We start from the raw sequence: 14,205 nt of genomic DNA on the forward strand, positions 1-14,205 counted from the left end.
TTGCAATGTCCGGTAACCCCCTTTCAAATGTGCGTGAGGATCGGGCGATAATTACGACCTGCCGACAATTTTGCAGTTTTTTGGTCCATTTCAACCCCTAAATATATGGCGATCATCTCCAAAAAGAATAGGCTTCTATTCTGACCCTCATCTTATCCCCATGCAAAATTTCGTAAGGATCGGGCCATAAATGCGATCTGTATATGATATCCTGATATCTCAACTACTTAGTTTTGTTAGTTGTAGAAATATTACCAAATGTTTAACTCAAAATGAAAATATGACAAAATTGAAAAAATATGAGAAAATTTTACAAAATCAATATTTTCATCTTTAGAGAGGTATTTTTATGCGATTTTTTTAGACGTTTTTTCTTTCCTGCCAAGAGGCCATTCTGAATTAATGAGAACTGTCGAAATCAGTTCAGCCGTTCTCGACATATTAGAGATCTTTCAAGCATATCTTCTTTGATAAACATATATATCGCACATATTTTGCTATATATCCGATTTGTTGGATGTTAACATCAATGTAAAGGTCAGAAGTAACCTTGTCATGGCTTTGTGATTTCGCCGGGATTTAAAATATTTTCAACAAAAAAAAATATAGGGTCTATTTTACCCGCTAAATATTATCCGATGACCACCCAAATTGGTAGGCTTCTTCCCCGTCCTAAACTCTAGCTACATGCGAAATTCCGCGTCGATTGGTCTATAATTGCGACCTGTATAGCTACTGCAAAATCCGACATTTTTTCAGTATTTGGTCCATTTCAACCCCTAAACATTTGGCGATCATCTCAAAAAGAAATAGGGTTCTATTCTGGCCCAACCCCGACCTCCATTCCAAATTTCGTGATGATCGGGCCATAATTGCGACCTGTAGAGTGATTACAAATTAACATGGATTACAAATTAACATGATTATAAATTAACATGGACATACATAGCTAGATCGACTCAGCTCGGCGAGCTAGGATGATCCATATATACTTTCCTATGTGGGAAACCAATATTTCGTGGTGTTACATAATTTTTGGCCCAATCAAACTTATAATACCCCCAACACATAGTGTTGTAGGGTATAAAAATAAATAAAAAATAAATGACAAAACGAAACAATATTATTTACATTCATGGTGTCGTATTTTTCTCAATTAATGCCCTCCACGCCCTCCAATGGGAAGGAAATACCGGACTCAAACAAGAAGGCGTTTGTTGCAATATCTGGAAACTCTTCGTAAGTGGTGCATTTAAATCTTATTTGGATTTCAGACGGTACATAATTCGCTCCAATGGTTCTCGAATAAAAAAACTACTCTACAGTTGTGTCTCATTCCGCAAACGATTATGATAAAATTAAGAAGAACTAACGACTTTAGATAATTTTTTGCATGAATTGATTTTGTATTTCTACATCAAGAGGATTTGAAAATAATTTGAAAAATAATGCACCCACTAGTATTTCTGAAAAGGGAAAAAACTGTTCGGACTTTGGAAAATGCTTTTGCTCTAACGAAGGCAGAAACACCCTCATAGAGTAGCATTTCAAAATGTGTATATTACATTGTTAGCTGTGTTGTCCCGAGGCCGTTACAATAAAGGTACATCCATTCGGTGTAAATATTACTCGCATCCGTAATGTCTTATCTCTATGTGTATGTCTAGGAAACCGAACTTCGTTAATTTAGTTTAACATTTTTCTTATCATACTATGTGCGGCCACACTTATTTTAAACAATTCTGGGAGGAGATGTTCTACTCATTAAGATTTTACAATATACAAAGCCACAGCTAATTCAGATTGATTTTTGCGAACACCAAAAAAACCAAGTTGGGCGAAGAAAGATGTTCTAAATCCTTCAACAATTTTTAAGTCCTACATTGCAGGAAGAACTGCTAAACATATGCAACCCTATAAAAAGGTAGACTTTGCAAACTGACATAAATAGACAAATTGTTTAACAACCTTATGCTGAACCAAAGTATATACTTCATGGCTCCTTACGTGTTGCAAACAAAGTGGAAAAATGAACATACATGCCCCCATCTTGTGGCGTGCCACATACAAATATTTAAAAAAAACCTGTTGTCGTCTGGATAAAGCTCCGTCCTACAAGGCTATTATTTCATATTATACAGTGGCAAGAAAGAAATTTTACTGACATCGTTGCGGATTACGATGAAGCCCTACTTCGACAAATGCAAGTTCCATCCGATTTCATATTTCAGGGGCATACAAGTCATCATGTGTCCCCGACAAGGACTAGGTCTCGTAAATGATGTTAAATTTTGCCCAGAACCACATCACTCAGTTCATTTTTATTCGAATATGATGCTGATACTGGCGCCGAAGGTTGATCTTTCTTAGGACGTCACGATAAGTCACGGAAACAACCGTTCGTCTATTTTGCGATGGAAACATTTTCGAGAACAAAAAGTTAAGAGGTTTATACAACCATCGGCATAGTTCAAGTGGTCGGTATCGAACAAAATCTATCGTCCCTTAACCTTTTTCCATTTCCCCTTTTTCTATAGCTTTCGAAAAAAGAATGTCCTCACCTCCATCGTCCCTCGCACGGAGGAGATTGTCGGAAAACATGTTACGCAGTTAATGATCCGCGACATCACAAATTACCAATCCAGATAATGATTCTCGCAGCTCATTCCACCCACGGGCACTTACGGAAAAAGGACTTCGAAGGAGGAGGACGCTGGAGCCCTTCTGTTTCGGTTCGTGTGGGGACGGTCTCCCATAAATATCATTCACTTACCAATAAACAGGTTTTCACTGGAGTGGCGAAACGTCCTTCGTCTTCCGGCCCGCACAGCAGCAGCAGTGATTAGATTGAAATGGCGCTAACGAAGACCATAAATCACTCGAAGAAATGGTGGGGCACGACAGATTTGTAGGTAACTGTGGTCCTGCGTTATGACAACAACATGCCAATGAATAATTTACGCGAACAATCGTTGTCGTTGTGCCACAAATGAGATTTGATTATGAGATCCTGGTGCACCGGTTTGTTGGAGGTTGTCGGATTGTTTGCTTCGTCGCGTTTTAATTTGTTTTATATTTGCATTGCTTAGATTTCACCGCTATTCCTACATATCTCGGGAGGTTAAGGGGACTCGGACAGTCACTTGTCAAAGATTATTCAACTGCATCGCATTCACAGGCGGCAGTGGCATCCACGACGCTTACTGTGTTCTTGTTCGTTCTTGTCTCCCAAGACGGTAATGGTGTTTGTGGCCATTTGATGTTGTCCTTATTGTTATTGTTATTTTGTGGCACGTTTTCTTTATTTCGCGTTCTATGTTGGGCATACACACACACACACACACACACACACAGATGCCAATTTAAGAGCGATTTCCGCCGGTCTTTAATTAGCTGGCTATGCAGCATGGTGCAAAATGATAAGCATTACGAAAAAATACCAAAACAATTTAAAAAGTATCTGTCGGTATAACCGACAGATGTATTCCCTCAGCCACTGTTCGTTTAAATATATTTCGACAAGCGTTACGATTATCCAAACTGTAGACCCTTTATGGTTGAGGTTCCAAACGAGTGGGTCAATGTTGTCCATTTCGTAACTGACCTAAGTCTGATATAAATGTATCCGGATTTGGGCTACACCGACTACTTCATTCACCTTTACACGAGAAATGTGCCTGAGGTACCAGATAAAGTGGACCGAAGTATTCCACTTCATCTATTACTAAAAACAAATATTGGGATGAGCATCTAACATTTATTTCCGAATTTATGCGAATAATTAATCAACATTTAAACATTTTATGGGGAGGTAACGGAAAGAGTGATTCGATGAATTCTATAATCACATCAGATCCCAGGTTACTAGTTTTAAAAGAATCGCTGACTTGTTTCGCAAATTATTAGAGACATAAATATTGAAAATTGTGATCCTTTGTGGGGGATATTCCATACCAGAAAGGGTGGGTCGGTATCTATCACAGATCTTGTGTTAATAGAGATATTAGGATGTGTGAAATTTGAAGGGAATCGCATTTATAAGCGTTTTGATTATTCAACATTTTGACCCTTTGTGAGTGGACCTTTGGAGTAGACCGACATTTTCCATGTTCACACCCGATCTTTTGTCTGTAAAAATACTGTAGTGTGCACTTTATGTGGGAGGTATATGTTAGAGTGAACTGATACAAATATTGGGATTTGGAAAGTTTTCACAAAATTAGATGATCCTACAGTGTTGTATACGTTAAATTATTTTCAGTAAAAATGTTGACCTTTAGTGGGGAGGTATTGCCCATATTGTATTGGTATTGGACCGATATTGCCCATCTCCGAACTGTACCATGATTGGATAAAATCGGATACTCCCTTCGAGAGTTATTGTAAACACCAGCCAGACAAACAGACGGACATCCCTAAATTGACTGCAAATGTCCTGAAACGGATTTGGTCCAAGGAGACATAGGGTCTATAACCGTTATTTCGATGAGACACGTTTTGGCCGTATCAAATGACATATACCCTCTGTATATGACATATACCCATATGGCTGCCCTCGGAATGAAATACAGATTGGAACCTTCGATGCTTTCACGATTCCTTCCTTTTTAACTCGCTATAGGATTTATTTCATCCTGATCAAAAGGATATTGTTGTTATTTTTGTTGCAAAGAACTGTTTCCAATCTCAATTACGGCGATATATCAATATCTATGCTGCAATTTATGTTAGGGGTTTTGAATAGGACACAATAAAAACCCTAAATCAGGAGCAATATTCAATTCTCCTAAGGTCCACATAGGTTGCTATCATGTTTTTTTTTTTAATCTTGATCAAATCATCCAATCTGATCCCTGAGCAAATCATCTGATCTAAAGTATTATCATTGGGTCTACGATGCAAGTCTTTGTTGTAATTGCCCATCATGACAGCAGGCGGGACTGCGGCCTGTTGTCATTTGTTTTGATCCCATGGATATAGTACTTGTCCACGGTGTGTACCGCAAGTAGACAAATGCTTTGCGTGTCTACACACACATGCAGTGCGACTCCTTTTCGTGATTCTGTAGGTGTGCATGAATGCTTGAATCGGAAAATCTCACACATACACACATTCAATCATACGAACGTACAATTGTACATAATAACTAAAAAGTATCTATGCGGAAACAATTGGGTTGTCTGTGTGTACGTGTGTGTGTGTGTGTTAATAGGAAAATTCTACAGTGCGCGGATGGTTGGCTTTTCTCCTTGAATATGAATTTTTTATTGCCTGACGTGGCGTGGAAAATTGTAGTTCGCTGGCGGCGCGGTGCTCCAAACATCCTTGAAAACCTTTAATTATTTATATTGATTTTCTTCTTCAATGGTTTTCAAAGTTTTAGAAGTTCGCTTTGGTGGTGGCGGAAAATCTGAAAGCTTTCAATGGACTCTGGCCTAGAACAAAGAGTCGTTTCGTTCTTCTTCTGTAATTCGTGCCTCTATTAAAGTACGGTTTGTTTGTTGTTGTTGTAGTTTAGGTTTTTGTTTTCAACATTTTATTATTAAATATAAATAGGTGGGTTGGTAGGTATGTGTAAACAGCCACACGCACATCCGTTTCCAAGCAAACATTGACACACCACACACACACTGAGCAGACCAGACCAGACCAGACCGCATTTTAATTATTCTTGGTCTGGTATAGTGCCCGGACTATAGAGACGAGTGTGGCGATGAGCACGACGATGGCGGTGACGGGACGGGACAGAAAACGGGACGAGAACGAGGTCGATGAAGATAATTTCGTTGATGATTGCGGTTATGGGAGTGGAACGACCATTGTGGGGGCGGTGGGGTTTGTGGAGTGGCGAATTACGGCTTTAAAATGTATGTTTTTTTCCACATTTTAGGTGAAACGAGAAGAGCCGCATGGGAAATTCAATTCATATTCGTCTAAAGCAACAAACTCAAAGGCGAACATGACAATGAATCGAGGCCATTATGTTTGGGTGTGTGTTGCACAGACCCCGAGAAATCACCCGACACAGCAAAAGAGCGAAGTTGTCGTTAATACAACTGCAGCAACACATTGTCATCGTTCAACAAATGTACCAGGGCTCTGTACCACGGAACAACTTTTGTCCTTTTTACCTTGCAAAGTGAAATTAGATCTTAGATAGATCGTAGTCATACCGAGATCGTAGTCATAGGCCCCTTTGCCAGACTTGTTCGTAACACCGTTCATTGATACACTAGTTATTCCAAGTACCAGCAAATGATTTGAATTGAACATGGGTCCTGCAGTCGGAAAACTGCGAGGTGATGGGGGTTTAGACCCCTACACACGGTGGTCAAGTGTCTGATTAAGAATGATAAAATCGTTCTACGACCGACGATACGTATGTATAAACACAGGTGACAAGGCCCGGAGGAAATCGCACTTACTTTTCGGCCGATCTTTTTCAATAAAATCTTAAAAAAAGACCACGCTTAAAGTATTCGATGATAGGTAGCAGGATATTCTGAATATGTTTCGATTCGGACGAACGAACCGATCCGTTTTGGTATGACTCACAAAGTAAACAAGTCAAAATGTTTTATCCCTACTTTGATGTGATGAATTGGTTTGTAGAGGGGTGGTAGGTGTGTGTGTGTGTGTGTGTATTGGTGTGTACTCTTGTGGTCGAATGGAAACATACTTCGTAAATAATCCTTGTTTATTGGCGCTGCAGTTGCAATTTAGCAAAACGATTTCCGTTGCCGACGTCGACTTTCATATCGCGTTGTTGTTTTTGTTGGAGATTATTTGTTTTCGTCGGGTTTTAGAGATTTTGTACTTTTTCGAACTGTTGTTTTGGCCAATTAAGTGCCCACTGGGAAAGGTTTTTTCACTACCGGCTTTTAAATTCCAACACCACTCGAGCAATTTCAGATTCTTTTAATGTGGCGAGGGAAACACAAACAGATGGGTGGGTACATTTGTACAGTTGGATTCCGTTTAAACGTTCTGCACTACGGTAAAATGTAAACTGAAGCGAAATGCCTTCGGACTACTCAATATATTCGGGTAACTCTACATGGCGACTGCCTTGCGCACAAACACGAGTCCAGTGCTATGGAAATGAATAAAATCCTTTCAGCCTTCGGAGTAACTCCGAATAACGGTCTCTTTCCGTTCTCTTCTGTCCTTTCTCTCTGTCTCTCTTAACCTTGGGTGTTTCTTTCTCTTAGCCTCCTGTTGAATTGTACGTCATGTTGCAGTCATAGAAACATTTTCGTGTGAAGCCACCGAGCTCACTGCTGACTTGTCAACTGACTTTTCTCTTTCGGTGTTTGCCCCTTTCGTATAATTGCCTGTCCTGCGTTGCAGGTATGAACATCGTCCATTATGGCGTATTAAACAGCAATCGCAAGTGCGTATGGCCATGTCGTCTATTCGCCTTCCTCTCGACGGCACGTCTGATCCCTTGATACCACGCGTTTAGCATATCCTGAAGTCGATGTTTGTTTGGTTGGTTCCCTGGAATATGCTTTTGTTTTCCACCCCCTGCTTTTGTTGCTTTTGTTTTCCACCCCCTCCAACAGTAACATCCGCCTAAGACTTGGCCCATTCCGCTTCCTTCTCCTTTTCTTTTTATGTCAAGCAATTGATTGTAATCAATTGTCAATTAACGTTAAAATGGCCAGACAGTTTGTTGCCGCCGTACGAACTTGTCTGCGTTGTGGGCGGTGATGGGCAAAGAGGTAGGATACTGGTTGTTAGAACGATGTCATCAATTGGACTTTGTCCGCTTAATGGGGTTTATCATGAATATCAAATATTTATTTATTTGTCAGTCGAAAAAACCAAATGGGGGGGGGGGGTGTTTGTTGCGATAGGGGTGTCGCTGTCTCTTGCCGACTTACCACATCGCAATGCCATGTGGTAGCGACAAACACCATGGTCTGCCAAACGTCCGTTCATGGACTTGTGAGGATCCTGCCACGCACATTTATTTTACCAGCTACTTCACTTTAAATGAGGATATCACATGACAAAGAATTTCCTGAGTTTAGTGCTTAAATGACCAAAAATCGGAAGCAATTAATATCCAACAGTTAAACAATTGCATGCCAATTGAATGTTTGCTAAAAGCAAATTAATAAATGCCCATTCGATCTGAAGCAATATTGAATCGCAATTGGTAGACAATTTTGTTTGGCGATTTCGCACAACAACAAAAAAGTGATCCAATAAAGGACCATCCATTGTCAAATGCACTGGAGCACACCCAAACCATATTTCGTTATAAGGATGTGCCCCGTAAAGTTTGTTTTACTTTTTGCTAACCATCGAATCAAACGTTTACACTGATTTAACTAAGAAAACCTTCCACTTCGATAACTAACAAATACAATCGAATTTCCCACCTAGAGGCAATATAGTATGGGCGGTACCATCCACCTATTGCCAAAAGATGTATACGCTTAGACATGTCGTTTATACCTCCCCAAAATAATCCTGATTCTCGTCCAGCATACCAATTTAAGTTTGTCCGTGGAAAGCACTCTTTCTTCGCTAAATTTGTAGATGGTCTGAATTGTTTGTCGTTTTCGGATGGCCTCCCTGCAGGGGTATCTCACGGATTTTGGTATTTTTGTATGTTCCAAGCACATATTCCATCGGACTAGCCGCAATGGTAATCTCGAATCCTATTTACTACATCTCTGCTTGAAGGATTGTTCAGCCTAGTGCTCATTAGAATAAAAATAGGTAAAAAACGTTTTAGGTTAAACGGTCTTATGTTAAACATACAAAGCAATGTTTAAGAAAAATCTACTAAAAACCAAAAAATAATAAATTAGATACAGTCGTGCGAATTATAAACATGTGCATAGACCAGACTAAAATAAAACCGTGGGGCACGTCGATTGTCTACAATCGTTGATTAAAATGTTGGTTTTGTAATGTTACACTATTATTAGGCAGTTGTTCAACCGATTACCTCACAAACTGGCGAAAATAGTTCTGCAAAAAGACATTTACTGGGCGAAGCATATTCGTGCACTCTTAATGCAAAACAATATCGATCCATTTAATTTAAATAGTACCAAAAGCGAAGTTGTGGAAAAAAAAGATCACCCCTAAAGACATTAGATTACAAATATTGGTGCGATGCCATAAATAGAGCCAATCAAACGACCCGAATTTACTCGAAGCTAGACCCATCAGTAGGTCAAACTAACATCAAACTTAATCTCAATAATGTAGATGCAAATTGGAACCCACTCTGCTCTTTATGTAACTTGATGGAAGCTGAAAATCTTCAACATTTTCTTAGTAACTGCCCCATATTTAAAGAATTTAGAATTATGTTCTTCAAAAAGACACTGCTTAAGGAAGATGACCTTATAAATATTTTAAATGGATATATTGTAAATTGGAAATATGTCGCAAGTTTTATAAAAATTTGTACACAATATAGAAATCGGCTATTATCTGAATTTAACTTTACAATTCCAATTTGTATTTTCAAACAATGTCTTTAAAAATAATAATAAAAAGGTTACAACATTAGCTGCAGACAGACAGCCATAGGCTATTGTCTTATTGATATTATATATCTAATTTTTATACCCTACAACACTATGTGTTGGGGGTATTATAAGTTTGATTGGGCCAGAATTTATGTAACACCTCGAAATATTGGTTTCCCATATAGGAAAGTATATATGGATCTTCCTAGCTCGCCGAGCTGAGTCGATCTAGCTATGTATGTCCGTCCGTCCGTCTGTCCATGTTAATTTGTAATCACGCTACAGGTCGCAATTATGGCCCGATCCTTACGAAATTTTGCACGAAGGTGGGGTTAGGGTCAGAATAGAAGCCTATTTCTTTTGGAGATGATCGCCAAATGTTTAGGGGTTGAAATGGACCAAATGCTGAAAAAATGTCGAATTTTGCAGTAGCTATACAGGTCGCAATTATAGACCAATTGACGCGGAATTTCGCATGTAGCTAGAGTTTAGGGCGGGGAAGAAGCCTACCAATTTGGGTGGTCATCGGATAATATTTAGCGGGTAAAAAAGACTATATCTTTTGTGTTGAAAAAATTCAAAATATTTCATTAAACCGCGAATATTTTAAATCCCGGCGAAATCACAAAGCCATGACAAGGTTACTTCTGATCTTTACATTGATGTTAACATCCAACAAATCAGATATATAGCAAAATATGTGCGATATATATGTTTATCAAAGAAGATATGCTTGAAAAATCTCTTATATGTCGAGAACGGCTGAACTGATTTCGACAGTTCTTATTAATTCAGAATGGCCTCTAGGCAGGAAAGAAAAAACGTCTAAAAAAATCGCATAAACAAATCTCTCTAAAGATGAAAATATTGATTTTGTAAAATTTTCTCATATTTTTTCAATTTTGTCATATTTTTGGCATATTTTCATTTTGAATTCATTTGGTAATATTTCTACAGCTAACAAAACTAAGTAGTTAGGATATCATATACAGATCGCATTTATGCCCCGATCCTTACGAAATTTTGCATGGAGATAAGATGAGGGTCAGAATAAAAGCCTATTCTTTTTGGAAATGATCGCCATATATTTAGGGGTTGAAATGGACCAAAAAACTGCAAAATTGTCAGCAGGTCGTAATTATCGCCCGATCCTCACGCACATTTGAATGGGGGTTACCGGACATTGCAAAAGCCAAGCAGTTTCGGATGGCCCTCCAAAAATATTCAATGTGTGAAATAGTTTGCCAACTTTTGTAGACAAAATACGAAAATGTCCATTCCAGTGACTTTTTGGAGAATTCACAAATACAGGAAAGACGCACTTCTGACTATTTCGTTAACGCTGATTTCGTTGAAGAATATAATCAAATGTCTGTATCTCATATAGATGCGTTACAGTCAAAAACCAATGATAAATGCTAATCTTTTGCTACTTCTGAGAGATTATAGGTCTTTGGGAAATATTGGTTCCAGATCTAGGAAGACCATTTACGTGCAACATCTACCAATGAATTGGAAATGAGCAAATTAGTTTAAGTTGCTATTATTCGAAAATTAGAGAACGGAACCTGTTGGTTTTCTTTTATTATTTGTCACAATATCTTGTGGAATTCTTTCGGGTATCCCCCCTATATAAACTGTATCGTTTATTATAGTGTTGTAGGGTATTCAACGGTTGGCCCCGCTCGGCTGTAGCCTTTGCTTACTTGTTTTATTTAATATTACAAAAAATTTTAATTTAATATTACACACACTGTAAAGAATTTGATATGTTTAAATAAAAAATACTGTACTACTACTACGATGGACGGGTGATGAGTAGGGCTAGAATGTGGAAATAAAAAACCCTAAAACTCGCTTATAATGAAGCTTTACAAGCTTCATAATGGTGAGCGAGTAGTACTTTTATCATATGGAGTAGTACCTTTATCATTGGAATTTTCATGAGCAAGAAAATAGTATGTAATTTCCTCACCGTCTTCTGTCGCACGTTAAGTTGTCATTTGTAGACAATTGACGTGCTCCACGGTTTTATTTTAGTCTAGTCTATGCATATGTTTATAATTCCCACAACTAAATCTATATTTTATTATTTTTTGGTTTTTAGTACATTTATCTTAAACATTGCAATGAATGTTTAACATAAAACCGTTTAACTTAAACAGCTGTTTTACCTATTTTTATTTTCAAGTTTTTAGTCTTTTTTTATTTCACATTCTGTTTAATTCATTTTATGCTTTATTACTGCAAGGTTTCTTGCCCGTTAGTTTATTGCAGTCCAACACTCTATACGTTGTCCCTACAAAGGTCTTACTAGACTAAGAGCCACATAGGCTTGACCTCCTTCAAACAGTTTCGCACCTAAGTATACGACTGCGTGATCCACAGTGCTGCCCTGCATTCTATGTATTGTAGAAGCCCATGATATAATTGTACTTAGCTGGAAACTGTTCAGCCATTTGGTAGCGGCACCCATCTTAGATTTCAGTTTTGCATGGTAAATTGCATTGAGCACTTTCATTTGATACCCATATTGATGGGATTAATAAAACATAAATTATCCGCCATTTTGTAACGGCGGACATTTTGAATTTACAATGACAATGAATAAACATAATTGTATTGTCACCAAAATCCAAAGTGTATACAAAATTTCAGATTAATCGGTGGACAGGAAGAGGGTGAAATTTGAATTACTAAATTTGACCCAAGAATAAATAATAACTAAAACAAACGGGGTGAGCTAAATAAATACGTTTTAGAACTAAAACATGAATAGAACTAAAACATAAATAGACAAACATGGTTCGCCTACACTTCTTATCTAGACGAACGAATAAGATTTTAAGGATATATTTATGTGCTATTTGTGAGATCATTCGACCAAAACTTAAAACTAGCTGTTTATTGAGTGTAGTTTATTTCCGGTTTAGAAGAGCTCGAGATTGGTGTTGTCACTTTCATTTAGCAGCCAATTAAGAAGTTGTAGTTCCGTACGCTTCAAGGACAATTCGATGTGATTACGTTTTTGTGGAGGAGCCAGAGGTACTCCAAGCTAGGCGATTCAATTGATTAGAAACGGAGTCGGACAATGGAATCAAGCAAAGGGAAACAAAACGACATCAGAAAACGACGATACAGCTGGCCGAGGCACACTCTGCGTAAACACACCGCATACCCTGAAGTGTGCCACATTCAGGTCTGTTTCCTGGAAGTGTAAGAATAAGAGGCAGACCAAACAAACATACAATCCTACAAACCCCCATTTTTTCCATTCAATCCTATTGAGTAATGTTTTTTTATGAAAATGATAAGAAAACAACATTAAAAGTCTGATAAAAATATTCTGGTTTCAATCGGATTATTAAAAAACAGGGTATGCAAATTTTCGAATCTTTCAATACATTTGATTTTAAAGTAACTCTGGATCTATTTTAGTTTTTTTATCAACACTTGGACCTCCAAAAACACCATCTGCATATCCTGCCATTATTCCACTTCGAACGAATTAATTTGCAAGCGACTCACTTGAAGGCACTTCAAACCAGTGTTGGACTGCCCCTGGTCAAACCTGTCGAATGTTAATGGTTGTTTACACTGTTGTAATCTATAAATAAACAACGAAGGCTTCTGCGTCCTCCGCCACCGCTACCGCCACAGCGTCCTAGAGAACACCGAAACCAACCAAAATTTACAGCTGTGTACACACTCTGTCACCTCCAAACTCCAGTGGCATGTACGATTACCGAGTGCCGTACAGACGGTAGGTCAGTTGTTGTTGTTATCCAACAAAAGCGCTGGTGTTCGCGCCATCTGAAATGGACATGGCAAAGCTGGTTCCACAATTAAATAAAGAGTCTTTACCGAAAACAAAACAACAACAAAAAACCCAGGCAGCTAAAAAACGCATCGCTTTTTATTCGAATCCTTTTCGCTGCCGGATATTTTTGCAGTAGGTGTTGATTGTGCTGTCCAAGCGGAAAAGCATTGAAACACGGCGATTAAACAGTATTTTATTTATAGAGGTGTGTTTTTGCTTCCCCTTAGCAGAGCACTGCCCCGGTGCAGCGCGATAATGAAGATAACACCACTGGCGTGGGGCTACCGTGGAAATTTATGCCTCGGTGCATGTTCGAACTTCAATTCCGTGTATCTGAATTTCTTTTAGGAATTTAAATGCTTGGCGTGCCAGGTGCATTTCGATTGGATATTTAACAGAACATACATTGGCAATTTATGCACAGACATACAATTGGTTTAAAGAGCCGTCCTGCAGAGAAACGCCAGTCTATGCTGAGATTGTTCGAAAGCAAATGTCCAATCGCTTTAACAAGCATCGGAATCACCTGACGGGCTAACTCAATTCTCTGTCTAATCAAAGAAATGCGCCCTAGGCGTCACTTAACTTCAACCGTGTCCGTATGGAATAGGAAATAAGCAAAAAGTTTAGGAGTCACGAAGATACCAAACTATCGACAATTGTGGATGCAGACGCCATTCCCTTTATTCACGGCTACACGCACGTGTGTGTATGTCGATACGTATGTGAAAACTTTTCTCATCAAACTCTAAGTAAATCGGTAGAAACAATAATGATTCCGAAGCCTATAGATAGGTCGTTCCTGAAATCTTTTTAATCCAGTTTAAAAAACACCAACTATATACGGGATGAAAGGTGGACTCGCTCCGTACCGTCATCGCTGCGAAT

The 14,205-nt window shown here is 38.5% G+C and overlaps 1 protein-coding gene across 4 annotated transcripts in view; it reads right to left on the bottom strand.

The window, feature by feature from the left end:
• Positions 1-7,020, bottom strand: part of LOC101892356 (uncharacterized) — a 63,972-nt gene extending 56,952 nt beyond the window's left edge. Inside the window, exons 1-2 of one of the 4 annotated variants that reach the window (XM_020039354.2) lie at positions 6,680-7,020; positions 2,774-3,267 (exon numbers count right to left, since the gene is read on the bottom strand). The gene's annotated coding sequence lies outside the window, so the exon portion shown is untranslated. Of the gene's footprint in view, positions 1-2,773; positions 3,314-6,173; positions 6,454-6,679 lie in introns of those variants that run through there. The other 3 variants (XM_011297177.3, XM_011297178.3, XM_059119797.1) reach the window with 3 other exon arrangements.
• Between the last annotated feature and the right edge of the window lie 7,185 nt (positions 7,021-14,205).

The sequence above is a fragment of the Musca domestica genome, unplaced genomic scaffold (assembly GCF_030504385.1).
Source record: "Musca domestica strain aabys unplaced genomic scaffold, Musca_domestica.polishedcontigs.V.1.1 15, whole genome shotgun sequence".
NCBI lineage: Eukaryota > Metazoa > Arthropoda > Insecta > Diptera > Muscidae > Musca > Musca domestica.